Source organism: Erithacus rubecula (assembly GCF_903797595.1).
Source record: "Erithacus rubecula genome assembly, contig: scaffold_981_arrow_ctg1, whole genome shotgun sequence".
NCBI classification, from domain to species: Eukaryota; Metazoa; Chordata; class Aves; order Passeriformes; family Muscicapidae; genus Erithacus; species Erithacus rubecula.
Window position 1 is genome coordinate 2,094 of NW_027635350.1, and position 27,769 is coordinate 29,862.

Consider the following 27,769-nt stretch of genomic DNA (forward strand, 5'->3'; position numbering starts at 1 on the left):
CCGGGCCGGGCCGGGCGGGGGGAGCGCCGGCAGCGCACCAAGATGGCGACACCCGCAGTCCCTCCCGCAGCTCCCCCCGCGCCGCAGTCCGGCAGCGCCGCGCCGGGGCCGCGCTGAGCCCGCCCGACACGGTGAGTCGCAGCCCCCGAGACCCCCGCGGGCTCCGGCCGCGCCTCCCCTCGCTCGCCGCTCTGCCGCATCCGTCCCCCCGCAGCCTCGGCTGCTCTGTCCCGGGGGCTCTGCCGCAGAACGCGGCCCGGGGACGCCGCGGGTGCCCGTGGGGGGGGAGGCTCTGGGGAGCCCCCGGCCCCAAATCCGCCCTGGAGGAGGCTCCCGGAGCTTTGCCCTTTCTCAGCCATCCCCGCGGTGCGTGCCCGGTCACCCCGCAGCCGGGGAAGGGGATGGGGGCCGCTTCTCAGCGCTGCCCGCGGGGCTCCGGCAGCCCAGCCCGGGACCCTGCGGGGAGCGGGGGGAGCCGTGCCCGGCCCGGTGCCCCGGGCTGGGGCTGGGAAGGGGCAGCCGCCCCCTTGGAGCCCCGTGTGGGTCCTTCCATCCTTCCATCCATCCCTGCATCCATCCCCCCTCCACCCCACAACCTGGGGGGCCCACGGGACCCTCCCAAATTCCCAAATTCGGGGCCGTGCTCTGTGCACCGAGTTCTCCTCGGTGTCCCTTCCCCCTCGGCCCTCGCTGCAGCGCTGCTCTGTCCCTTCACCGGCATGCGGAGCTTCCCCTGCCCGCCCGCGGGGGCATCTTGCAGGACACGGGCTGGATTTTTTTGGGGGGGATGCTTGGGACACCCTTGGTGTTCCAGCTGACCCAGATGTGGCTCAGCATCGTGGTTGTGGCTCTTCTTCCCTCTTTCCTTCTGCCACAGATATTTTTTTTTTTTTTGGGGGGGGGGGGTGGGGGGGATGGTGAGGATAGATTTGGTTTATATTATTTTTTCCCCTTCCTGCTGGGAGGGAATTGCACATTCACGAGGTTTTTCTATTAAAAAATCTGGGTGTCTTCCTCCCCTCCCCCTGCGTTCTGGTGCAAACCGATGCCCAGCTGATGTGGGGGTGGGGACACCGGGAGATGCTCCACGGCAGCGGCTGCGGATGAGCCGGGGTGAAGTGGGAAACTCTGGCGAGGGGCAGCAGCTGCATCCCGACCCTCGCCATCAGCGCTGAGCTGAATTTCGGGGGGATGGTCGCAGGTGAGGCAGGATGGTTGCTGTCCCCTCCTTGCCGTGTCGCAGCCGGGCTGGTTCGGTTCGGTTCGGCTCGGTTGGGCTCGGGGTGTGCTGGGTGCCGTGCTCGGGGATCTGTAACCCTGGAGCACTGCAGCATCCGCCCGCACCGCCAGCCGTGACCGGGCCGTCCTCTCTCCACCGACTGTGGGATCGGGGGCAGCGCGGGGTCCCCGCTCCCCCCGGCGCCCTTAGGGGTGGGAAGGGAGGAAAGCGTGGCCGCGGTGGTTTTGCCGGTTTGGAGCCTGGAAATGGTCCCGTTTTCTGTGTGGGTGATGGAGGTTCTGGGGAGCTCTGTGGGTGAGGCTGGGACACTCCCTGTGCCCGTCGCTATCCCGATCTCACCGTTCTCCAGGGGCAGGTGCCATCACATGCAGCCCTTTAGGATCTCTGAATATCCCTGGGCTTGGGGACTTGGTGCCTTTAGGAGTGACAAGCCCCTGCACTCTGCTGGGACCTTTCCCTGGTGCGTCCATCCTGAGGCCTCCCAGAGCTCCAATGCTCAAGTTTTCCATCCTTTATGTGCATAAAAAGTCCCCTTTCATCACTTTGGAGTTTTATATAAAACTACCAAGGTGACCAAAAGGTTCCTTGATTATTTTAATGCTTTTGGGTGCTTCACCCAGGGTGGAGGAGCTGGACCCATCACAGATCATTTAATCAGTTATATAAGCTGGGATGTATGGCTGGGATGGAATCATGGTATAGATACTGTACTGCTGGGTGGAACAAGTAAAATCCTGTGGCTGTTGGGTGGGAGGAGGTTTCTGCCAGGCAGGAGGGTGAGCAATCACGTGCCTCAGGAAATGGAGCATGGCCCTGCCTTCATTCTGTTCAATAAAGCAGAAACCAAGTCAGCCCTGAATGGAAATGGAAATGTTCCCAAACATAAATCATGGTATCATCTCCCTCCTGTTCCTTGCCACGTCTGTGCTTGCTGGTGGGGCAGCCCGAGTGTGTTTTCCATCAGAATCACCCAGTCTGGGTTTCCATCTCATGGGGAGTTGCTGGTTTTTAATGGTGAGTGATGCTGGCCCCTTCAGTATTGATCACCTTCCCCAAAGCAGCTGCACCTCCACTGGCATGGCCAGATCCACCAGGATCAATAATTGATGGCTGAGTTGAGAGCAGTGGGCTGGCTTAGAGCAGGAGCAGTAAAACAGCAGGGCAGCTTGGGAACAAGCACAGGGGGAGGAATTTCAGGAAGCACAGAGAGGAAACTGGTGGCTCATGGTGATGGTGGGGTGGAGAGCTGCTCATTGTGGGCTTCAGGAATGCTTGGATTGTTCTTTTCGTGCCTCATGATCCTGTTTCTGTGCAGAGGTGGGGAATACAAGGAGGGAAGAAGTGGCTTCCTGCTGCAGGAGTGTATTACAAAACCTCCCTGACATTAACTCAGCTTCCAGTCTGGCTTTTAACACTTCACATGTTCTTCTGGCTTAGGCAAAGCTCTCTCCTTTTCAGGTTTCTGCACACAAACAGTGCCCAGGCTTTGGATGGTGGAGTCCCCATCCCTGGGGGTGTCCAGAGAAGGACTGAGTGCTCTGGGCAGGGTGACAAGGAGGGGATTGGTCACAGGTTAAACTGGATGAATTTGGAGGGCTTTTCCCACCTCAGTGATTCTGTTGTGAAGTGCTGTTCCAAATTTAGAGCAACTTCTGCCTTCCTTGGGCTTGTCCTGTAACTTTATTCCTGCTAATTCCAGCAAATGGGAGATTTTGAGGAGAAAGAGCAGCCAGTGGTGCTGGGGCTTTGCTCCTTCCTGAGCAGAGCCATTTCAAAATTCAGAAAATTTGCTACCCTCTGAAAGTTCCATTCCATGCTTCTTGTACTTCTTCCCCAGCTGGGAAGTGTGAGGAGTTTATGATAAAATCTGCTGAGAGGTGATTTGGGGAGGAATGTTTGTTGAGTCCTGCATAACTCTGCTGAATTGTCCAGGTAGTGGTATTAAAGTTACAGGAATATTATTAAAGTTGCAGAAAGAGCTATTCAGGTGGTCCTAAAGTTATGGAATAAACCCTTAATTTCAGGAGGAGGGAGCAGTGAGTTGTGCAGAGTGAAAAAGGGAGGCTCAGGGGGTTTTATTTTCCAGGTTGAACCTCCTCAGCTGCTCCTCAGAGCACTTGAAAGGGATTGTTTCATTTTTGTCCCCTTTGTACTCAAACCATTGAGTAGAAGAAATTAATTCCCCCAAAATGACAGTGTAAAATAACCATTCCCTGACTCCTGTTTTATGGGTCATGGATGGGCTGAATCAACCAAACAAGGAATTAAATTTGGGTTAGTGGCTGAACTCTTGCACAAAATCTGTTTTGAACAGTTCTTTGTTCAGAAGTTTGAATTTGAAGTTTGAAGCACTTCAGGTTGTTCAGTTTGTGAACCTCCAAGTTCTGTGTGAGTTTGGAGATAAACATGAGTCAGCCTTGAGTGAGGACAGAATAGGGAGCTGGGGATTAATTAATTAAATGGGATTAAGTAGTTCTGATTCTTGCAATTTACTGAGGGATGTTAAGGATGTTGTGGCTGCAAGTGGGAGGGAGTGAGGACCCTGCAGGAATCAGTCTTTAGTGGGTTTTCATTAAAATGTTTTAATAATTATCTTTTCTGTGTGGACAGAGCAGCCTGAGGGGTGGAAGGTGCCCCTGCTCATATCAGGAGTTGGAACAAAATAAACTTTAAATTCTCTTCAAACCACTCAACTATCTGATGATTCTAAAATTTCTCTGTTGCTGTTGGTTTCTTCTTCTTTTCCCTCTCTAAATTTTTTTTTTTTAACCTTTAGAGAAGTTTCTGTCCAAGTTCAGGTCGTGCATGGTCATTTCATGAGCATTTCCCTGCCTTTGACCTCCCAGCTGATCCAAGCACCTGAGAAATTCCACAAGGATTTACACAGAGTGGGGAAACACCCAGCACTAAACAATAAATGCTGCTTGGGAGTGGAAATATTTCCTTTTCCTCCCACTTTATAACATCACACGTGCCATGACAGCAAATCCCTGAAAGAAAATTTCAATTTAATTTCAATCCCTACATTTCCTCAAGGAAAAATCCCTCCTTCCCTGCTGCTGGTCACAACACTGACCCTTCTCCTGGATAAAATTATCCAGGATTCCCTTCAGATTGGGATTAGAGGCTGGAGCCAGTGAATTTCCCCCTGGATGGATATTTTTGGGTTTGCTTGAAGCTTTTTATGCTCCCCTTGCAGCAGAATTTCAGGGTACACTGTGATTTTTTTTTTTTTCCTACCTCAGTCCTGTTGGAATTAAGAATCCATGTGGGTTATATAAAAATTCCCACAGAAGGTTTCTCCCTCTCAAAGCCACACAGTGAGTAGCTGGCTCCTGGTAATTAATAAAGGAAGAAGTGTATTAAAGCAAGGAAATTGCCTCAAAAGTGTTTTTTAATTTATTTTGATGATCAGCTTGAATAATTTATTGGAATATTTCATAATGTACCAGTAAATGGACTGCTGGGAACATTTAGGAAAAAAAAAAAAAATAAAGTCTTAGCAACTGGGCACTTCAGTTCAGCATTTTCTGGTGGGAAATTTTTGACATTTGAGCTGTGGGTGTGTTGTGGGCACCCAAAATCCCAGTTCCCAGGTGAATTCCTGGCTGGGAGCAGCAGTGCAGTGTCATTTTTCCATGGATAACCCACACACCTCTTCCCCACCTCACCTGCAGTCACAATTTACAGAACATTTCTCATTACAGCTTGAAAAACCTGATGTGGAAAGGGCTGAAATAAATCCTAGGATCTATCCAAATCCATCCCAGCAGGACCATTCCTGTTGGAAAAATGACTTTTTGGAGGTTTTTTTTAACTTCCAGGCAGTATCAGACACATCAGCTGTGAAAATTCTTCCTTGATGAAGATGAGGTGGAGCCACAAATCTCATTTTGTCCATTATCTTAATGAGGGATAATTTATTGGGAAACAAATGAAGTCAGGACAGGCAAGAATATCCCAAGGAGTGAGACCCTCAGGTCATTTTTATGTGTTGATAATACACAAAACCAGCCCTGTAATTAATTCCAAAATTCCAATAATTTATTGGGAAAACAAATAAAGTCAGGACAGGCAAGAATATCCCAAGGAGTGAGACCCTCAGGTCATTTTTATGTGTTGATAATACATAAAACCAGCCCTGTAATTAATTCCAAAATGCCAAAAAATGTGCAGAAATTTCTCTCATGTGCAGCTGTGAACCAGATTTAGGGAATGGTGTTGCTTTCTTGGGTTTGGTTGTGTTTTTTTCCTTTAAATTGCCACTCAGCTGAGGCAGTGCCTCCAGTTGTGGGTTGTGTAATTTTTGCACAAATTCCTTCATGCCTTCATTTATTCCCTTTTTTTTTTTTTTTTTATACTGTGTCCCTGAGCTACTTTGGTTTCTAAATTCAGGCCTTACATATTTATCTGTGCCATTCAATTAGACCACATCCCCAATGCTGCTCTATAGTTTCACAGTATGTGGGAAATTTGGTAATTAAATGCATGCAAATGCTGCAAGAATAGAATAAATTAATTTTCCTTAATATCAGCAGGCCATTTGGTGATGTCTCAGAGATAATGTGACCAAGATTCTTGCTCTTCTCTCCTCTTCTTGCCATATTTTTTTTTTTTATTCTTTATTATTATTACTCTAGAAATACTCAGGTTTATAGGAAGAGAATCCTGGCCCTGCTGCTGAAACAGCTGAATTTGAACCTTTCAGCCCCATGTCAGAGTTTCCAAGGAATCTGAAAGTCATTCTTTCCTCCAGATCTTTAATATTTAATATTTATTTATTTGGATGCTGTGTTTGTGTTGCCATTGAAGATCTGCCCTTACTGCTTTTTTTTCCTGCTTGAGGAGCAACTTTGGGATTCATTCTGTGCCACATCCTCATGGCTTTTGTGCCTTTTTTTTTTAATTTGCTGTTTGCAGGGTGGCAGGGCTGGGTTCTGGGATTCAGTCTGTGCCATATCCTCATGGTTTTTGTGCCTTTTTAAAAATTTTATTTATTTGCTCTTTGGGCACAGTGGCAGGGCTGGGTTCTGGGATTCATTCTGTGCCACATCCTCTTGGTTTTTGTGCCTTTTGTTTTTTTATTTTGGTGTTTGGGCACAGTGGCAGGGCTGGGTTCTGGGATTCAGTCTGAGCCACATCCTCATGGTTTTTGTGCCTTTTTTAAAATTTTATTTATTTGCTCTTTGGGCACAGTGGCAGGGCTGGGTTCTGGGATTCAATCTATGCCACATCCTCATGGCTTTTGTGCCTTTTTTTTTCTTTATTTGCTGTTTGCAGGGTGGCAGGGCTGGGTTCTGGGATTCAGTCTGTGCCACATCCTCATGGCTTTTGTACCTTTTTTTTTTTAATTTGCTGTTTGCAGGGTGGCAGGGCTGGGTTCTGGGATTCATTCTGTGCCACATCCTCATGTCTTTTGTGCCTTTTTTTTTTAATTTGCTGTTTGCAGGGTGGCAGGGCTGGGTTCTCTTCCAGCCTGCAGCACTGCAGTGCTGTTGCATCAGTGCAGGTTTCTCATCCCTCTCCTGCCTTGGCCTCCTCCTGGAGTGAGAACAGCCTGAAGAGGCAGCAGCAGCTGAGAAATGCAAGAATTGAGAATGCAAGGCAGAGCCTGGCAGGAGGAGCAGAGCTGCAGGGTGTTTGTGGGTGGCTGCATTCAGGGCAGCAAAGTTCCTCTGGCAGCTTCTCCTCAACCTGTGCCCTGCTCCCCTCCCTTTGCTTTGGTCATCTGTGGTGGCAAACAGGACACTGTGTCTAAGCCAAATAATAAAAAAAAAAAATTGAAATTTAGAAATTCCTGTTGTGCTTGATGGATGTGTTTTTAAATGATTTTGTTTTTATGGCCTCAGATTAATTGGAGCACTGATCATTGATAGAATCATGGAATGGGTTTGGATGGACCTTAGAGATTGTCCAGCCCCACCAGGACAATTTTCATTATCCTCAGGGTGCACCCACAGCTTCTCTGAGCACCCTCACACAGAGAAATTCCTTTATATAATTTATCCCTTTATAATTATAAACTGAAAGGCTGAGATTTGACTCCCAGAGCTGTGATGTGCTCTGGGGCAGGTGAGGGCTTGGTTCTACCACAAAATAACTTTCAGAATTCTCCTTGGACACTTGTTCCAGTGCTGAAATCATTCAGGGAACTTCTCAGAGCTGCAGTAACACTGTAGGAACATTTTTTGGGAATGCTCAGCTCACCTAAACCCAGCCCCAGGTTACTCCTGTGAGCTTTGCTAAACCTCCTTAGCAGAGGGAGGAATGTGCTGGTTTGGAATTCTAAGAATCTGTTTGGCTGGTCCAACTGTTTTTGCAGGAAAATAGTGGCTTTGAGGATGAAGTTGCTTTTCAGAATGTTTTTTTTTAGAATAGTTTGTGTCCAGGAGGGCCCAGGATGGGGTGGCCAACACAAAATTCTTGCTTGTGCCACTTGTTGAAGTGGGCAGTTGATGCCTTGGGATTTAGCTTTTGTATTTCCTAATTTATATTTATATTTATATTTATATTTATATTTATATTTATATTATCTGCTGCTTGGTGTGTAACTCTGAAACTTCATATTAGGTGTTAATAAGTTCTTTTCACAGGGGAGTTGGATAAAATAATTTCTTCCCAGGTAGAGAATTAAGGACATCTGGTACCCAAAAATCAGAAATAATGGGAAGGAAAGGGGACAAGCCAAGGGCTGAGACTTCATAGCCTGGGGCTGTGGTTGGATAATTGACCCCAAGATGAACCAAAACTTATAAAAGTGTAAAACTCATGACGAGGATCCATCTTTGGTTTGATTTGGGTGTAGCCCTGACCAGGCTCTTGCACTGCCCAAGGTGGATAATTTCAATAAGTTTCTATTTTATCCTTTCAGTAAATTGCTATTTTATTCCTTTTGCCCTGCTTAGTCTCTGTCCCAGCTCAGTCCTTCCAGACATCCCAGTGACACGTGGGTTCAGCTTTTTTTTTAAATGGAGAATGTAAACCCCCTTCCTCTAAATTATTATTATAAAGAACAATCCCAACCCTGCCAGAGTCAGAATCCAAGCTGACACCCGTCAGTCAGTCAGGGTGGTGGCACAGTCCCATTCCATGGTGCTGCATCCTCCTGCAGTGGCAGATGTGGTTCAGCTGGAGCAGGGTTGCAGTTTTTCTCTGAAGGTCCAGGGAAATGTGGAAGGATCAGGTTTTCCTCTGGAATCCAGTGGAAAGATGGAAACTTGCTGTCCAAAATCTCAGTTTTTCTCTGGGTAGGAAAGGCTTGGCTCCTGCCCTGGCTGGAGCATCTCCCAGTGGGATGATGGAATTTTATCATCATGCACTGGGACTCAGTGGCCATGAACAGGACATATCTCCTGGAGGGAGGATGGGCTGTGGGAAGATAAAGATGATTGCCCAGCTGGTTTAAAGATGCCCATTAGCAGATAATGTGTGCCAGGAGATCAGGGGCACTGCCACACCCAGTTTTTAACACCTGACCCATTAACAGGAGATATCTCCCACAGGGATAAGAACGTGCCACACCCAGTTTTAAACAATGGCCCATTAACAGGTGATAGCTCCTGGATGAAGGGTGGGCTGTGGGAAGATGATTGCCCAGCTGGTTTAAAGATGCCCATTAACAGATAATATGTGCCAGGAGATCAGGGGCACTGCCACACCCAGTTTTAAACAATGACCCATTAACAGAAGATATATCCCACAGAGATAAGAATCTGCCACACCCAGTTTTAAACAATGACCCATTAACAGGAGATATCTCCTGGAGGGAGGATGGGCTGTGGGAAGATAAAGGTGATTGCCCAGCTGGTTTAAAGATGCCCATTAGCAGAGAATATGTGCCAGGAGTTCAGGGGCACTGCCACACCTGGTTTCTACAGCTGGTGACAGAATCCACATTTCTGGCCACATCAACCCAGCACAGAGAGAGGTTTGTCAGTAAGGAGAGAATGCAGGAGCAGCACCATAGAATGTGCTGGAAGACCCCTGAGGAAAGGATCCAGCAGCTGAGAGAAGTGGCAGATCTGGAGGTGCTCTGGGAGGGATGGACAGTATGACAATGACCCTGACAAGGGCAGATGTTGTGGAATTTGGCAAACCTGGGGTGATCTCAACACACCACTTTTCTTGTGACAATTAATGCTGATGACCAGGAACACTGACAGAACCAGAGGACACAGTCTCAAGCTGTGCCAGGGGAGATACAGGTTGGATATTAGGAAAAAGGTTTTCAGTGGAAAAGTGATAAAATATTGGAATGGTCTGCCCAGGGGGGTGGTGGAGTCACCATCCCTGGGTGTGTTTAAAAAAGCCTGGATGTGGCACTGGGTGCCATGCTCTGGGTGAGGTGTTAGGGATGGGTTGGACTTGATGATCTTGAAGGTCTCTTCCAACCCAAAATTCTGTCAATTCTGTGAATAACAACCAAGGGACAGCGGGTTCTGTCACCAACAAGCTTAGTAATGTTGAGATTGTCATCAATGGTCCAATGCAGGATCATCTCTGCTGTAACTAAGAACCTCCCAGAGGTCACAGTTCTGACCTTGTCCCTGTGTTTGCTCCCCTGACCTTGTCCCTGTTTGCTCCCTGACCTTGTCCCTGTGTTTGCTCCCCTGACCTTGTCCCTGTTTGCTCCCTGACCTTGTCCCTGTTTTTCCTCCCGACCTCATCCCTGTATTTTCTCTCCTCACCTTGTCCCTATTTTTGCTCCCCTGACCTTTTCCCTGTTTTTCCTCCCCTGACCTTTTCCCTGTATTTTCTCTCCTCACCTTCTCCCTGTGTTTTCCCCCCAACATTGTCCCTGTGTTTTCTCCCCTGACTTTATCCCTGTTTTCTCTCCTCACCTTGTCCCTGTTTGCTCCGGACCTTATCCCTGTGTTTGGCTCCGCGACCGTTCTCCCTGTTTTCGCACCATCCCCTTGATCTCGGTGTTTTCTCCCTGACCTTTTCCTGCGTTTCCTCTCCTCACCTTGTAACCTGTTTTTCCTCCCTGACCTTTCCTGTATTCCCCCCTGATCTTTTCCATTTTCTCCCCTGATGTTTTCATTGTATTTTCCCCCCTGACCTTGTCCCGTACTTTTTCTCTCCTTTATTCCCCATATTTCCCCCTGCCCTATCCCTGTATATTTTCTCCCCTTTATCCCCACATCCCCCTGCCCTATCCCTGTATTTTCTCCCCATTACCCCCACATCCTCCCTGACCTGTTCCTGTATTTTCTCTCTCCTTTATCCCTGTATCCCTGTTTCCCCCCTGCCCTATCCCTGTATATTTTCTCCCCACATCCCCCTGCCCTATCCCTGTATATTTTCTCCCCATTTCCCCCCCATCCCCCTTACCCTATCCCTGTATTTTCTCCTTTACCCCCACATCCCCCTGCCCTATCCCTGTATATTTTCTCCCCACATCCCCCTGCCCTATCCCTGTATATTTTCTCCCCATTTCCCCCCCATCCCCCCTACCCTATCCCTGTATTTTCTCCTTTACCCCCCACATCCCCCTGCCCTATCCCTGTATATTTTCTCCCCACATCCCCCTGCCCTATCCCTGTATTTTCTCCCCACATCCCCCTGCCCTATCCCTGTATATTTTCTCCCCACATCCCCCTGCCCTATCCCTGTATATTTTCTCCCCTTTTCCCCCACATCCCCCTGCCCTATCCCTGTATATTTTCTCCCCACATCCCCCTGCCCTATCCCTGTATATTTTCTCCCCTTTTCCCCCACATCCCCCTGCCCTATCCCTGTATATTTTCTCCCCACATCCCCCTGCCCTATCCCTGTATTTTCTCCCCACATCCCCCTGCCCTATCCCTGTATATTTTCTCCCCACATCCCCCCTGCCCTATCCCTGTATTTTCTCCCCACATCCCCCTGCCCTATCCCTGTATATTTTCTCCCCTTTTCCCCCACATCCCCCTGCCCTATCCCTGTATATTTTCTCCCCTTTTCCCCCACATCCCCCTGCCCTATCCCTGTATATTTTCTCCCCTTTTCCCCCACATCCCCCTGCCCTATCCCTGTATATTTTCTCCCCACATCCCCCTGCCCTATCCCTGTATTTTCTCCCCACATCCCCCTGCCCTATCCCTGTATATTTTCTCCCCCCATCCCCCTGCCCTATCCCTGTATATTTTCTCTCCTTTTCCCCCCCATCCCCCTGCCCTATCCCTGTATTTTCTCCCCACATCCCCCTGCCCTATCCCTGTATATTTTCTCCCCTTTTCCCCCCATCCCCCTGCCCTATCCCTGTATATTTTCTCCCTTTTCCCCCCATCCCCCTGCCCTATCCCTGTATATTTTCTCCCTTTTCCCCCATCCCCCTGACCATCCCTGTCTCCGCAGAGCTGACCTGCCCGGGCTGCCCCAGCTGTGCCGAAGCTGCTGCAGGATGAAAAGATGGCAGCGCGGCTGCTGGCACCCCCGGGCCCCGAGAGTTTCAAACCCTTCACCCCGGAGTCTCTGGCCAACATCGAGAAACACATCGCCGAGCTGAAGAAAAAACAGCGCTCCAAGCAGGACAGCAGCCACCGGGACGACGATGAGGACAGCAAACCCAAACCCAACAGTGACCTTGAGGCGGGCAAGAACCTGCCGTTCATCTACGGGGACATCCCCAAAGGGCTGGTCGCGGTGCCCCTGGAGGACTTTGACCCTTATTATATGACCCAGAAAGTGAGTCTGCCAGAAAGGAGCTGCTAAAGAGCCCTTGTTTTGTTTTCTTGGGAAACGACAGGTTTGGGTGCGGTTGAAACAGAAGATAAAGGGAGTTTTGGATGGGGGGGTGGTTTTGTTGGTTTTTTGGTTGGTTGTTTGCAGGTTTGGGTGTGGTTGAAACAGAAGACGAAGAAAAAGGGAGTCTTGGATGGGGATGGTTTTGCTGGTTTTTGGTTGTTTTGCTTTCTTACATATTTTTCTTTCACATATATTTTTCTTATGTATTTTTCTTTCTTTCTTCCATATTCATCTTTCTTCCATATTCTCCTTTCTTCCATATTCGCCTTTCTTCCATATGCTTTTTTCTTCCATATTAATCTTTCTTCCATGTTCTCCTTTCTTCCATGTTCTCCTTTCTTCCATGTTCTCCTTTCTTCCATGTTCTCCTTTCTTCCATGTTCTCCTTTCTTCCATATTCTTCTTTCTTCCATATTTTTCTTTCTTTCTTCCATGTTCTCCTTCCTTCCATATCCTCTTTTCTTCCATATTCTCTTTTCTTCCATAGTCTCCTTTCTTCCATATTTTTCTTTCTTACATATTTTTCTCTGAGGTTTAATAGAGATTATCTGATCAGTCTTTAAGGATGGAGTTAGGAGAACAAGCTCTGGAAACTAAAAATAGTTCGAGTTGTGCTGCTGTGCCAATTTTAACCATCAAGGCAATAAGAAGAATTTAATTGAGGGGTAACAGTGTGTGTTTCATCACTCACATGGAATTCAGTCTGAACTTGATGGCTGTGAAGCACTGGGACACAGAATCATGGTGAAAAAGGAGACCAATTAACTCACTTTTATCAATTTTTATTAGTCTGGCACTAAGGTGTTGTGGCAGGAGACATTTATGGGTGTTTGAGGTGTCATGAGGGGAGGGTTGGGAAAGTTGTGGGGTGAAGGGGAGGAATCCACTGGTGATGAACCTGGTCACTGGTTTGTTCAGATGGCTGAAACTGAGAATCTCCAGTTTTTAATTTCATTGATTTGTTTGATCCAGGTCTAAATGAGGGTCAGCACCTGGAGTGAGGCTCAGCTGTGCTCTGGGGGAGCTCAGGTGGAGCTGTGGGGGTGACAGAGCTGGGATGTGACTGTGTGAAATCCCTGTCAGGGTGACAGAGCTGGGATGTGACTGTGAAATCCCTGTGAGGGTGACAGAACTGGGATGTGACTGTGAAATCCCTGTGAGAGTGACAGAGCTGGGATGTGACCGTGTGTGAAATCCCTGTGAGGGTGACAGAGCTGGGATGGGGCTGTGTGTGAAATCCCTGTCAGGGTGACAGAGCTGGGATGTGACTGTGTGTGAAATCCCTGTGAGGGTGACAGAGCTGGGATGTGACTGTGAAATCCCTGTCAGGGTGACAGAGCTGGGATATGACTGTGTGAAATCCCTGTGAGGGTGACAGAGCTGGGATGTGACTGTGTGTGAAATCCCTGTGAGGGTGACAGAGATGGGATATGACTGTGTGTGAAATCCCTGTCAGGGTGACAGAGCTGGGATGGGACTGTGTGTGAAATCCCTGTGAGGGTGACAGTGCTGGGATGTGGCTGTGTGTGAAATCCCTTTCAGGGTGACAGAGCTGGGATGGGGCTGTGTGTGAAATCCCTGTGAGGGTGACAGAGCTGGGATGGGACTGTGTGTGAAATCCCTTTCAGGGTGACAGAGCTGGGATGTGACTGTGTGTGAAATCCCTGTGAGGGTGACAGAGCTGGGATGGGACTGTGTGTGAAATCCCTGTGAGGGTGACAGTGCTGGGATGTGGCTGTGTGTGAAATCCCTTTCAGGGTGACAGAGCTGGGATGGGGCTGTGTGTGAAATCCCTGTGAGGGAGACAGAGCTGGGATATGACTGTGTGTGAAATCCCTGTGAGGGTGACAGAGCTGGGATATGACTGTGTGTGAAATCCCTGTGAGGGTGACAGAGCTGGGATGTGACTGTGAAATCCCTGTGAGGGTGACAGAGCTGGGATGTGACTGTGTGTGAAATCCCTGTCAGGGTGACAGAGCTGGGATGGGGCTGTGTGTGAAATCCCTGTGAGGGGTGACAGAGCTGTGATGGGACTGTGTGTGAAATCCCTGTGAGGGGTGACAGAGCTGGGATGGGGCTGTGTGTGAAATCCCTGTCAGGGTGACAGAGATGGGATGTGACTGTGAAATCCCTGTGAGGGTGACAGAACTGGGATGTGACTGTGTGAAATCCCTGTGAGGGTGACAGAGCTGGGATGTGACTGTGTGTGAAATCCCTGTGAGGGTGACAGAGCTGGGATGGGACTGTATGAAATCCCTATCAGGGTGACAGAACTGGGATGTGACTGTGTGTGAAATCCCTGTGAGGGTGACAGAGCTGGGATGGGACTGTGTGTGAACTCCATGTCTTGGATAACCAGTGTTGGATTAATTTTTTTTTGTGCCCTGCTCACAAGTGACTCTGTGGCTGGCAGGGTGTTGTTGACATGAAATCAGCTGAATTTGGGGAGTGCTGAGAGTAACTGACCCTTCATCACTGCCCTCCCAATTAATTTATTGGTGTTTTTGTGTCCAGAGTGGTGACTCAGAACAGGCTGTGAAATTTGGGGATCTGTTGGTGCCCAGCTTATGTGGGAAGAACACTCAGCAATACTTTTTATTTATTCAACCAATATTTTCACTTGATTAAACCAATCTGCTTCAGGTGAGAGCAGGTCATGGCATTACAGGATGGGTTTGGAAGGACCTTTAACCCCATCCAGTCCCACCCATCCATGGACAGGGACAATTTTCACTGCTCCAAGCCCTGCCCAGCCTGGCCTTGGGCACTTCCACGAGTTCCAGCTGCTCTGGGAATTCCATTCCAGCTTCTTCCCACCCTCACAGGAGAATTCCCAAGATCTCTGAACCCACCACAGAGCTGTCAGGAAATCTCTGTGGTCCCACTGGGCAGTTTTTGAAGCTGTTTGTGTGCAGGTGGCAGTGGGAGAATTGCTCCCTGATTTTCCTGGCTCAGGTAGGTGGCAGTGCAGGAGGGGCAGTGGGCAGAGCTCTGTTTCTCATCATCCCACCAGGAGCAGGAGGAACAGGGAACCCCCTTTTTCCCTGCTGCTGCCTCCCCCTGCAGATTTGCCTCCCAACACAAGGCTATTAATAAACCTTTCATTTCTAGAGGAAGGAGAAGCTGAGCTGCATTCCCCTCTCTGAAGGCATCTGTCACATCTCCTGCTGGAATCCTTGGCAGCCTGGGATGCAGGGAAGGTTCTGGAGATGGGAGGGAAAACTCCCCCAGCTCTGCTGACCCCACAGGGGATCCCCATAAACCCTGAATCCCCAAAAAATTCTGCATTCCCCTCAAACTTTCATCCCCTACAAACCCTTCATCCCCTATAAACCCTGCATCCCCCAAACCTGCATCCCCAAAAACCCTGCATCCCCCCAAACCCTGCATCCCCCCCAAACCCTGCATCCCCCCAAACCTTCATCCCCTATAAACCCTGCATCCCCCCAAACCCTGCATCCCCCCCAAACCTTCATCCCCTATAAACCCTGCATCCCCCCCAAACCCTGCATCCCCCCCAAACCCTGCATCCCCTCAAACCCTGCATCCCCCCAAACCTTCATCCCCCCCAAACCCTGCATCCTCCAAACCTGCATCCCCCCCCAAACCTGCATCCCCCCCCAAACCTGCATCCCCTACAAACCCTGCATCCCTTTAAACCCTGCATCCCACCTAACCCTGCATCCTCCCCAAACCCTGCATCCCCCCAATCCCTGCATCCCCTCCAAACCCTGCATCCCCCCCAAACCCTGCATCCCCTATAAACCCTGCATCCCCCCAAACCCTGCATCCCCCCAAACCTGCATCCCCTCCAAACCCTGCATCCCCTATAAACCCTGCATCCCACCAATCCCTGCATCCCCCCAATCCCTGCATCCCCCCAATCCCTGCATCCCCCAAACCCTGCATCCCCCAAACCTGCATCCCCCCAATCTCTTCATCCCCTTCTCCCTTCCCTTTGTATCCATCTCCCAACAGTCAATGACTTTCCATAAAAAAAAATAAAATTTAAGCCCCTTCTCTGAATCATCAGGAATCTGCTTGAATCATGGGAAGTTTTCCAAGATTTTTTTTTTTCTCCCCTCCCTCTCCAGAAGGTTTTGCATCACAGGTCTCTGCTTTTGCACAGGGACAAATCAGCTGCTTGCTTCTCCCTGCAGGAGGACACAGTGATCTTGGTTTGTCTGAGGAAACTGAAACTGCATTTTAACAGAGCAGCTGAACCTCCCAGAGCTTGTAAAGTGAGATTTAAAGGAGAAACTGTGTGACCTGGAAACAGAACTGTGGCACAAGTTGGTAGCCCAGCAATGGTTTTGTCCAAGTTGCTGCTCTGTTCTCTTTCATTTTGCAAAATTGGAATCACACAATTCCACAATCCCTGAAGTTGGAAAAGATTTCCAGAATTGAGTTCAACCTGTGACAGATCTGCCCTTCAGTGTCTTGGAGTGAGGGGTAAATCACAATTCTGAGGAGGATCTGGGATCCCTTTGCTCACAGGTGGCAGCTTTGGGAGCTGCTTTTGCTCCTTTTTTATCTCTGTGTAAAAACCAGAAAGGATTTTTTTCATGATTCCTTGTTTTACAACTTTTAATGTCTTTCAGTTCCTGGCCTGAAGCACAAAGTAGGAGCAATAATTACCCATTTTATTATTAAACATTTCAATGAATATATCCAAAAGGCACATGAGCAAACAAAATTCAGGAAAACCCCCTTTGTGAGCATCCCCAGCAATGGGAGCAGAGCAGCCTCAGACCTTAAATCCTTCATTATTTATTGAATAAAACACCAGGACCTTCCTCTTTTATTCCACACACAGAAGATGGATGTTTTCCCATCTTCTACACTTCTGTTTCCTTCTGATCCATTCATGGCCCAGCCCATCCCTCCTACTAAACATCTCCCCCCATCCTCTCCCTCTGAACATGATATTTGCCAGGTTGTGGCTGTTTTTCTTCATTTCCCTTAATAGGAATTCCATCTCTGCTCATGCTTCTTCCAGTTGTGAGGCAGCAAAAGTTGCCTGGATATTCTGAGAGCTCAGATCAGCTCAGCTGGATGGATTTCAGTGGGAAAAGGAGGAATGTGCTCACCTGAGGTCACTCAGGGGCTGAAGCACCTGAGGAATCTCTCTGTGCCAAAGGGAGTGACTTGCAGCTTTGTCCAAGTCACATGCCAGGTTTGGAAAGGAGCCCTGTGGCTCCAGAATGTCACCTTGGGCCAGGAGCATCCCAGGGAGGGGAGGGAGCAGCTGCAGGAGGCAGCTCTGGCTCTGGGATGTGCCTGTGGTGGCTCTGCAAAGTCACCACGCCTCTCCTGGCTGTGCATTTCACCAGAAAGGGGGAAGAGTCAGAAATGTGGAAAAAATCAGCTTTTTATGGCTTCAAAATGTCTGAAAAAAGCCACAAAATCCACCCCAAAACAGCCTCAAAATCCACCCTAAACAGCCTCAAAATCCACCCTCAACAGCCTCAAAACAGCCTCAAAATCCACCCAAAACAGGCTCAAAATCCACCTCAAAATCCACCCCAAAACAGCCTCAAAATCCAGCCTAAAGAGCCTCAAAAAAGCCTCAAAATCCACCCAAAACAGGCTCAAAATCCACCCTAAAGAGCCTCAAAAAAGCCTCAAAATCCACCCAAACCAGTCTCAAAATCCACCTCAAAATCCACCCCAAAACAGCCTCAAAATCCACCCTAAGGAGCCTCAAAAAAGCCTCAAAATCCACCCAAAACAGGCTCAAAATCCACCTCAAAATCCACCCCAAAACAGCCTAAAAATCCACCCTCAACAGCTTCAAAACAGCCTCAAAATCCACCCTAAACAGCCTCAAAAAAAGCCACAAAATCCACCTCTAAAGAGCCTCAAAATCCACCCAAAAGAGCCTCAAAAAAGCCACAAAATCCACCCTAAAGAGCCTCAAAGTACACCCAAAACAGCCTCAAAAAAGCCACAAAATCCACCCTAAAGAGCCTCAAAATCCACTCTAAAGAGCCTCAAAAAAGCCTCAAAATCCACCCCTAAACAGCCTCAAAATCAAACTCAAAATCCACCCCTAAACAGCCTCAAAAAAGCCTCAAAATCCACCCAAAACAGCCTCAAAATCCACTCTAAAGAGCCTCAAAAAAGCCTCAAAATCCACCTCAAATCTACCCAAAACAACCTCAAAATCACTCCAAAACACCTCAGAAAAAACCACTCATAATCCCCCCAAAACAGCCTCAAAAAACCCCTCAAAATCCACCTCAAAATATCCTCCAGGTCCACCCCAAAACAACCTCAAAATTCACCCAAAACAGCCTGAAAATCCACCCCAAATCCACCCTAAACTGCCCCAAAATCCACCAAAACCACTCAAAATCCCCCCAAAACGCCTTTAAAAAGCCTCCAAGTCCACCCCAAAAAAACCTAAAAACTTTTTATCCTTAATTCCCATTGCCTATTCCATGGCTGGAGTGCTTGGTGCTGTTTTTTTCTCCAGCTCTATTTTTCCTGTTGCCTTCAAAGGAGGAGGAAAAATGAGTGAGAAAGTGGAAGAGTGAAAAAAAAAAAAAGGAGGTTGGATTTCCTGGCAGGGGCTGTTTGCAGCTGCTGGAGCTGAATTCTGATTTATTGGTGCTGTACCTGCATTCTGTGTGATTTTTTAGATGCTGGAGCTGCATTTTCTGTGATTTTTGGTGCTGGAGCTGTGTGATTTTTTAGTGCTGGAGTTTCATTCTCTGTGATTTTTAGTGCTGGAGCTGAATTCTGTGTGATTTTTTGGTGCTGGGTTTCATTCTGTGTGATTTTTGGTGCTGTACCTGCATTCTGTGTGATTTTTTTAGATGCTGGAGCTGCATTTTCTGTTATTTTTGGTGCTGGAGTTTCATTCTGTGTGAATTTTTAGTGCTGGAGTTTCATTCTCTGTGATTTTTTTTGATGTTGGAGTTTCATTCTCTGTGATTTTAGGAGCTGGAGCTGCATTCTCTGTGATTTTTTAGATGCTGGAGTTTCATTCTCTCTGATTTTTTAGTTCTGGAGTTTCATTCTGTGTGATTTTTGATGCTGTACCTGCATTCTTTGTGATTTTTTTTAGTCCTGTACCTGCATTCTGTGTGATTTTTAGGTGCTGGAGCTGAATTCTGTGTGATTTTTTAGTGCTGGAGTTTCATTCTGTGTGATTTTTTTTAGTGCTGGAACTGCATTATCTATGATTTTTGGTGCTGGAGTTTCATTTTCTGTGATTTTTTTGGTGCTGGAGTTTCATTCTCTGTGATTTTTGGAGCTGGAGCTTCACTCTGTGTGATTTTTTTAGTTCTGGAGTTTCATTCTGTGTGATTTTGGGTGCTGTACCTGCATTCTTTGTGATTTTTGTTGCTGTACCTACATTCTATGTGATTTTTGGTGCTGAAACTTCAATCTGTGTGATTTTTAGGTGCTGGAGTTTCATTCTCTGTCATTTTTTTGGTGCTTTGGATCCAGAGCTGTGATCAGAAAATGCCAAAGTTGGAATCTCTGCTCCCACCTCCTGATAGGGAAAAAGGTGGAGAATTATTTCTTCCCTGGGGGCAGAGGTGGATTTATTGCACAGGCTGATTCTGAGATCATTAAAATTTAAAAATTAAACTTAAAATCTTCAATCTGCCAGTGCAGGCAGTGGGGTCTCACCTGAGTCAGGGGGTTTTTGGGGCACACCCAGGGTCTCATCCTGGCTGGAATTCTTCATTTTCCTGTGAATTCTTTTCCAGCAGCTCAGCAGGAATTCATTGCTCACTGCTGCAGGAATGTCCCATCTGTTCCCAAAGCTGGTTTGTTTTTTTTTTTTTCTGAAATCTCCTGCCCACTCCTCAGAACTGCTCAGTGGAAAACCTGCAGGAAACCAGGAATTCTTGAAATCTTGATATTCTTGCCATGTGGGTTCAGTTGTTCTCCCAAGCACTGATTGATTTAGAGAATTTATTTCCTTTTTTCCTGAGACCTGTTCCCAAAATTATGGTGGGTCCTGGTGAATTAATGGGAATTAAGCTGGAGGAATTTTTTCACATTTCTAACCACAAATTGGCAGATTGATTTAGAGAATTTATGTCCTTCTTTTTATGAGATTTGTTCCCAAGATTTTGGTGGGTCCTGGTGAATTAATGGGAATTAAGCTGGAGGAATTTTTTCACATTTCTAATCACAAACAGGCAGATTAATTTAGAGAATTTATTTCCTTTTTTCCTCTAACCTGTTCCCCAGGTTTTGGTGGTTCCTGGTGGATTAATGGGAATTAAGCTGGAGGAATTTTTTCACATTTCTAATCACAAATTGGCAGATTGATTTAGAGAATTTATTTCCTTTTTTCCTGAGATCTGTTCCCAAGATTTTGGTGGTTCCTGGTGGATTAATGGGAATAAAGCTGGTGGATTTTTTTTCACATTTCTAATCACATACAGGCAGATTAATTTAGAGAATTTATTTCCTTCTTTTATGAAACCTGTTCCCCAGGTTTTAGTGGATCCTGGTGGATTAATGGAAACTAAAGCTGGTGGAGTTTTTTCACATTTCTAATCACAAACAGGCAGATTAATTTAGAGAATTTATTTCCTTTTTTCCTCTAACCTTTTCCCCAGGTTTTGGTGGTTTCTGGTGGATTAATGGAAACTAAAGCTGGTGGATTTTTTTTCACATTTCTAATCACAAACAGGCAGATTGATTTAGAGATTTTATTTCCTTCTTTTTATGAGATTTGTTCCCAAGATTTTGGTGGGTCCTGGTGGATTAATGGAAACTAAAGCTGTTGGAGATTTTCACATTTCTAACCACAAACAGGCAGATTAATTTAAAGAATTTATTTCCTTTTTTTCCTGTAACCTGTTCCCAAAATTTTGGTGGGTCCTGGTGGATTAATGGAAACTAAAGCTGTTGGAGATTTTCACATTTCTAACCACAAACAGGCAGATTAATTTAGAGAATTTATTTCCTTTTTTCCTGAGACCTGTTCCCAAGATTTTGGTGGGTCCTGGTGAATTAATGGGAATTAAGCTGGTGGAATTTTTTCACATTTCCAACCACAAATTGGCAGATTGATTTAGAGAATTTATTTCCTTTTTTCCTGAGACCTGTTCCCAAAATTTTGGTGGATCCTGGTGGATTAATGGGAATTAAACTGGTGGAGTATTTTCACATTTCCAACCACAAACAGGCAGATTGATTTAGAAAATTAATTTCCTTCTTTTTATGAGATCTGTTCCCAAGATTTTGGTGGATCCTGGTGGATTAATGGGAATTAAACTGATGGAGTATTTTCACATTTCCAACCACAAACTGGCTTTGGGAACTCCAGCCAGACACAACCATCTCTCAAACTGAATTCAAAATTCCTTTTTCCAGGTATCTCCTTCCTCTGAGTTTTGATTTTTGCTTCAGCACATCTTAAAAGCTCTTAAGGATGTTCTTGGCCCAGATCCAGAAAATGTTTTAAGAGCTCGCAACCATCTTGAAATGGAATTTTAATGTATCAGCAGCAGAAGGGGAAACTAAAAGAGACTTTTGGCAAACACTTCTTGACTTTTGGGCTTTTCTGGTGGTGGAGATGGGCTCAGGGTTTATTATGGGATGCCCAGGGGGGTGGTGGAGCTGGAATTGTCCTGATGGAGGAGCAGAATTCTGGCCCTGGCTGGGGTCAGGTGTGCTGGGAGTCCCCAGGGCTGATTCTGCACAGAATCAGCAGATTGAATCAGAAAATTTATCTTTTTTTGGGACTTTTCTGAAGGTGTTCTGGGCTGGGAGAATGGTCACAAATAATCCTGGAATTCTATTTCAACCCAAGCACAGTCATCATTCTGCACGTTGAATCAGAGAATTCATTTTTTGGGTCTTTCCTTCTTTTTCTGAAGGTGTTCTGGGCTGGGAGATTGGTCACAAATAATCTTTTTCAACCCAAGCACAATCATCATTCTGCAGATTGAATCAGATAATTTATTTTTTGGGATTTTCCTTCTTTTCTGAAGGTGTTCTGGGCTGGGAGAATGGTCACAAATAATCCTGGAATTCTATTTCAATCCAAGCACAATCATGATTTTGCAGATTGATTTAGAGAATTTATTTTTTGGGTTTTTCCTTCTTTTTCTGAAGGTGTTCTGGGCTGGGAGATTGGTCACAAAGAATCTTGGAATTCTTTTTCAACACAACCACAGTGATCATTTTGCAGATTGAATCAGATAATTCATTTTTTGGGATTTTCCTTCTTTTCTGAAGTTGCTCTGGGCTGGATGAATGGTCACAAATAATCCTGGAATTCTTTTTCAACCTCCAAGATTCTGGGATTCTGTCAGATGCCAGCAGCCAATTCCTGAATTGTGGAATTCCATGAATTCCCTCCCCTGGCTTGCTGAATTCCTCCTGGGAAATGGAGACACAGAACTGCTGAGTGAGGTTGGGGAAATTCCTCTTTTCTTCCAGGTTTTATTGCTCAAAAATTGTGGGAGAATTGGGAGATTTGGGGCAGCACAGCCTGTGAGAATCCTGGTGGGATAAGAGCAAAAAAAAAAAAAAGAGATTTAAAAAGAAAATAAAAAGCTAAATTTAAAAAGGATTAAAAAACAAAATAAAAAGCCAAATTTCAAAAGGATTTAAAAACAAAATAAAAAGCCAAATTTAAAAAGGATTAAAAAACAAAATAAAAAGCCAAATTTAAAAAGGATTTAAAAACAATAAAAAGCCAAATTTCAAAAGGATTTTAAGAGATTTTAAAAGGAAAGGGATCCTGGAAAGTTTTTGGTGTCAGGGGAGGGGGGGAGAGCTGATTCCTAGAACTGGGTGTACCCTGAGCACTCACTAATGGCAATTCTGAAAAACTTGGGCAAGTTTTTACTTTTTTTTTTTTTTAGAAGTTTTTTTTTTTTTTAGAAGCTTTTCCCATGCCCAGGTGATTTGGTCATTAATTCTTGATGCTGCAATTGAAGATCTGCCCAGGGTTTTGTGTAAAGTGCTTTTGCATTAATGGTTCTGCTGAGGAACCTTCCCCTGCCTGTGCTGAGCCACAATCTGTTTTTTTTTTAATTTCCTTTACAAATAATTTCCTGCTCAATGGTCTGATTTAGCCAGAGGAGCTCAGATATGGTTTTTTTCATTGAAAAAAATGATAAATTTGCTGAGGGTGATTCTCCTGGCAGGGAGCCCTGCTGGATTCCCCTGGGCTGGGGATGGGAGTGAGTCCAGCTTTGGGTGTTATAAATGAGAAACAACCAAAAAAAAATTAATTTAAATTGCTTTATTTTATATAGAGCAAAGCAGCACTGGGGAAAACATGAGCCTGAACTTGGTTTGCAGCTCCTTTTTTATAGTTTGATTTTCTTGGTAGTCATCAATAATTGTTATTGTTTTGTTGGAGTAATTCTGCAAGGTCAGAAGTGATGGGCAAAGAAATTTCCAAATTTCCATGGAACAGCTCTTGGGAGAATTGGCCATGGAACCATCAGGTCTGGGGAGATAAAAAGCAGAAATGGGAATTCTGATCTTGAGCAGATTGATCACAAAAAAGCAGGAAATCTGATTCTGCAAAAAGAAAAAAAAAACAACCTTTCAGACTATGGAAAACCCTTTAAATGTATTTATTTATTTTTTATCTATCTATCTATCTATCTATCTATCTATCTATCTATCTATCTATCTATCTATCTATCTATCTATCTATCTATCTATTCATTTATCTATTTATTTATTTATCTATTTATCTATCTATCTATCTATCTATCTGTTTATCTATTTATCTATTTATTTATCTATTTATTTATCTATCTATTTATTTATCTATTTATTCATTTATTTATTTATCTATCTATTAATTTATCTATTTATTTATCTATTCATTTATATATATATTTATTTATCTATTTATTTATCTATTTATTTATCTATCTATTCATTTATTCATTTATCTATCTATTCATTTGTTCATTTTATTTATCTGTCTATATCTATCTATCTATCTATGTATTGATTTATTAATTTATTTATTTAATAAACTAGTACACACAATATTCATAACAAGAGGATTTGAACAGAGTGGGTTTAATAATTTAATTTCTCTTTATCCCAGTCCATGTTCTTTTCTTCTTTTAAATATTCTGGTTTATACAAACTCCAAAACTTCTGTGATGAACAGGAATCAATTATCAATTATCACACCAGGGAGGAGAAAAATGAGATAAATGATGCAGGGAGGGGGTTTTGGCTTCTCAGTGCACACAAATTGCTTTTTTTTCCTTTTTTTCCCTTTTTTTCCCCTTTTTTTCCTCTTTGGGTGTGAATTACCCACACCTGAGGTGCTGCAGGGGGTTGGACCAGCAGAATTCTGCCCCACATTCATGTGGTTCTTAAAATAAAAATATTATCATTCCACAGGTTCTTAATAAAATAAAAATATACACATTCCACAGGTTCTTAATAAAATAAAAATATTATCATTCCACAGGTTTTTAATAAAATAAAAATATTCACATTCCACAGGTTCTTAATAAAATAAAAATATTATAATTCCACAGGTTTTTAATAAAATAAAAATATTCACATTCCACAGGTTTTTAATAAAATAAAAATATTCACATTCCACAGGTTCTTAATAAAATAAAAATATTATCATTCCACAGGTTTTTAATAAAATAAAAATATACACATTCCACAGGTTTTTAATAAAATAAAAATATTCACATTCCACAGGTTCCTAATAAATTAATAAAATAATGAATCTCATATCTTAAATACTTGTGTGGTGAAAACCAGAAATCTGCCCCACAGTCCTGTGGTTCTTAATAAAATTAAAATATTCACATTCCACAGGTTCTTAATAAAATAATAAAATAATAAAATAATAAAGTAATAAAATAATAAAATAATAAAGTAATAAAATAATGAGCCTCACACCTTACACACCTGTGTGGTGAAAAGCAGAATTCTGCCCCACATTCACATTGTTCTTAATAAAATAAAAATATTATCATTCCACAGGTTCTTGAAATAAAAATATTCACATTCCACAGGTTCTTAATAAAATAATAAAATATTTTCATTCCACAGGTTCTTAATAAATTAATAAAATAATGAGCCTTACATTTTACACACCTATGTGGTGAAAACCAGAATTCTACCCCACATTCACATTGTTCTTCATAAAATAAAAATATTATTATTCCACAGGTTCTTAATAAAATTAAAATATTCACATTCCACAGGTTCTTAGTAAAGTAAAAATATTCTCATTCCACAGGTTCTTAATAAAATAATAAAATAATAAAATAATAAAATAATAGTCCTCACATCTTAAACATCTCTGTGGTGAAAAGCAGAATTCTGCTCCACATTCATGTGGTTCATAATAAAATAAAAATATTCTTATTCCACAGGTTCCTAATAAAATAATAAAATAATAAAATAATAAAATAATAAAATAATAAAATAATAAAATAATGATCTTCACATCTATGTGGTGAAAAGCAGAATTCTGCCCCATTAGATTATTTTTTAAAAAAACAAATTATCCATGGTGTGTGTGCTGCCCATGATAATGTGGGTTCTATTCTAATGGGAGCTTTATAAATGAGATTATTTAAAAATAAAAATTAAAAAACCCCCACAAACAGAAAATTCTGTGTTTTCCTAAAATTTGGATTTCTGAAATGAATGTTTGGAATAGAATTATCCATGGTAAGTGAATTATTTGGAGTAGAATTATCCTGGTGAGTGATGCCCACAATGAACAATTATAATTAATGGGAGCTTGATAAATAAGATTATTTTTAAAAAAATTTTAAAAACCACACAAACAGAAAATTCTGGATTTTCCTAAAATTTGGATTTCTGAAATGAATGTTTGGAATGGAATTATCCTGGTGAGTGAATTATTTGGGGTAGAATTATCCTGGTGAGTGATCCCCACAATCAACAGTTATAACTAATGGGAACTTCATAAATGAGATTATTTAAAAATAAAAATACAAAAAAAATTTAATTAATTTAAACCACACAAACAGAAAATTCTGGATTTTCCTAAAATCTGGATTTCTGAAATGAATGTTTGGAATAGAATTATCCATGGTAAGTGAATTATTTGGTGTAGAATTATCCTGGTGAGTGATGCTCACAATGAACAATTATAATTAATGGGAGCTTGATAAATAAGATTATTTTTTAAAAAATGTAAAACCCCCCACAAACAGAAAATTCTGGATTTTCCTAAAATTTGGATTTCTGAAATGAATGTTTGGAATAGAATTATCCATGGTGAGTGAATTATTTGAGTGAATTATTTGGGGTAGAATTATCCTGGTGAATGATGCCCACAATGAACAATTATAATTAATGGGAGCTTGATAAATGAGATTATTTAAAAATAAAAATTAAAAAAACCACACAAACAGAAAATTCTGGATTTTCCTAAAATCTGGATTTCTGAAATGAATGTTTGGAATAGAATTATCCATGGTGAGTGAAATATTTGGGGTGGAATTATCCTGGTGAGTGATGCTCACAATGAACAATTATAATTAATGGGAGCTTGATAAATGAGATTATTTTTAAAAAATTTAAAAAACCCCACAAACAGAAAATTCTGTATTTTCCTAAAATTTGGATTTCTGAAATGAATGTTTGGAATAGAATTATCCTGGTGAGTGAATATTTGAGTGAATTATTTGGAGTAGAATTATCCTGCTGGGTGATGCCCACAATGAACATAATGGGAACTTGATAAATAAATTATTTTTAAAAAATCAAAATTCTCTTTTTTTAATCCCTTTTTTACCATCCCTGCACTAATTTTTTCTCTTTTTTTTCTCTTTTTCTCTGCAGACCTTTGTTGTACTAAACAGAGGGAAAACTCTCTTCAGATTTAGTGCCACCCCTGCCTTGTACATTTTGAGTCCTTTTAATCTCTTTAGAAGAATAGCAATTAAAATTTTGATACATTCATATCCTTTGGATTCCTGACTTCCCTTTGCATTGAAAATTCTGTTAAAATTTATTTTTATATATATATTTATATATATATGTAATTTTTAAAAATATTAAATTTATGGAATTAAAATTGAATTTATTGTATTAAATTGATGGGGTTAAAATTAGATTTATGGAATTAAGATTAGATTTATTGTATTAAATTTATGGAATTAAAATTATATTTATTGAATTAAATTTATGGAATTAAAATTGGATTTATTGAATTAAATTTATTGTATTAAATTTATGGAGTTAAAATTAGATTTATTATATTAAATTTATGGAATTAAAATTATATTTATTGAATTAAATTTATGGAACTAAAATTGGATTTATTGAATGAAATTTATTATATTAAATTTATGGAGTTAAAATTAGATTTATTGAATTAAATTTATGGAGTTAAAATTAGATTTTTTATATTAAATTTATGGAATGAAAATGAAATTTATTGAATTAAATTTATGGAATTAAAATTAGATTTATTAAATTAAAATTAAATTAAAATTAAAAATAAGTTAAAATAAAATTTATATTATTGTAATAATAATAATAATAATAATAATAATAATAATAATAATAATAATTTATTATAATATAAATTATTTCCCCTATTCTTCCCAGAGAAGATTTTGCACTTAAGGTTTAAATTGAATTAAAACATAAATAAAATATCCAAAAATAAATCGATTTTTTCTCTGGCTAGCAAACCACAGCCTGGAATGAAATAAAAAATATAAATAAACAAATCTAAAATATAAAAATATCAAGAAATAAAAAAGAAATTGATTTTATTGGCTGAGCTGCTCCTGCTGATCAATTATTGATTTGTAGGAAATGGCTCAGAAA

The 27,769-nt window shown here is 43.0% G+C and overlaps 1 pseudogene across 1 annotated transcript; it reads left to right on the forward strand.

Annotated features, from left to right (window-relative positions):
- LOC306816918 (sodium channel protein type 8 subunit alpha pseudogene) lies at window positions 1-26,911 on the forward strand (annotated as a pseudogene). Its single transcript, XR_013777894.1, has 3 exons — window positions 1-131; window positions 11,579-11,908; window positions 26,774-26,911. The product of XR_013777894.1 is annotated as a sodium channel protein type 8 subunit alpha pseudogene (transcript).
- The last annotated feature ends 858 nt before the right edge of the window (window positions 26,912-27,769 follow it).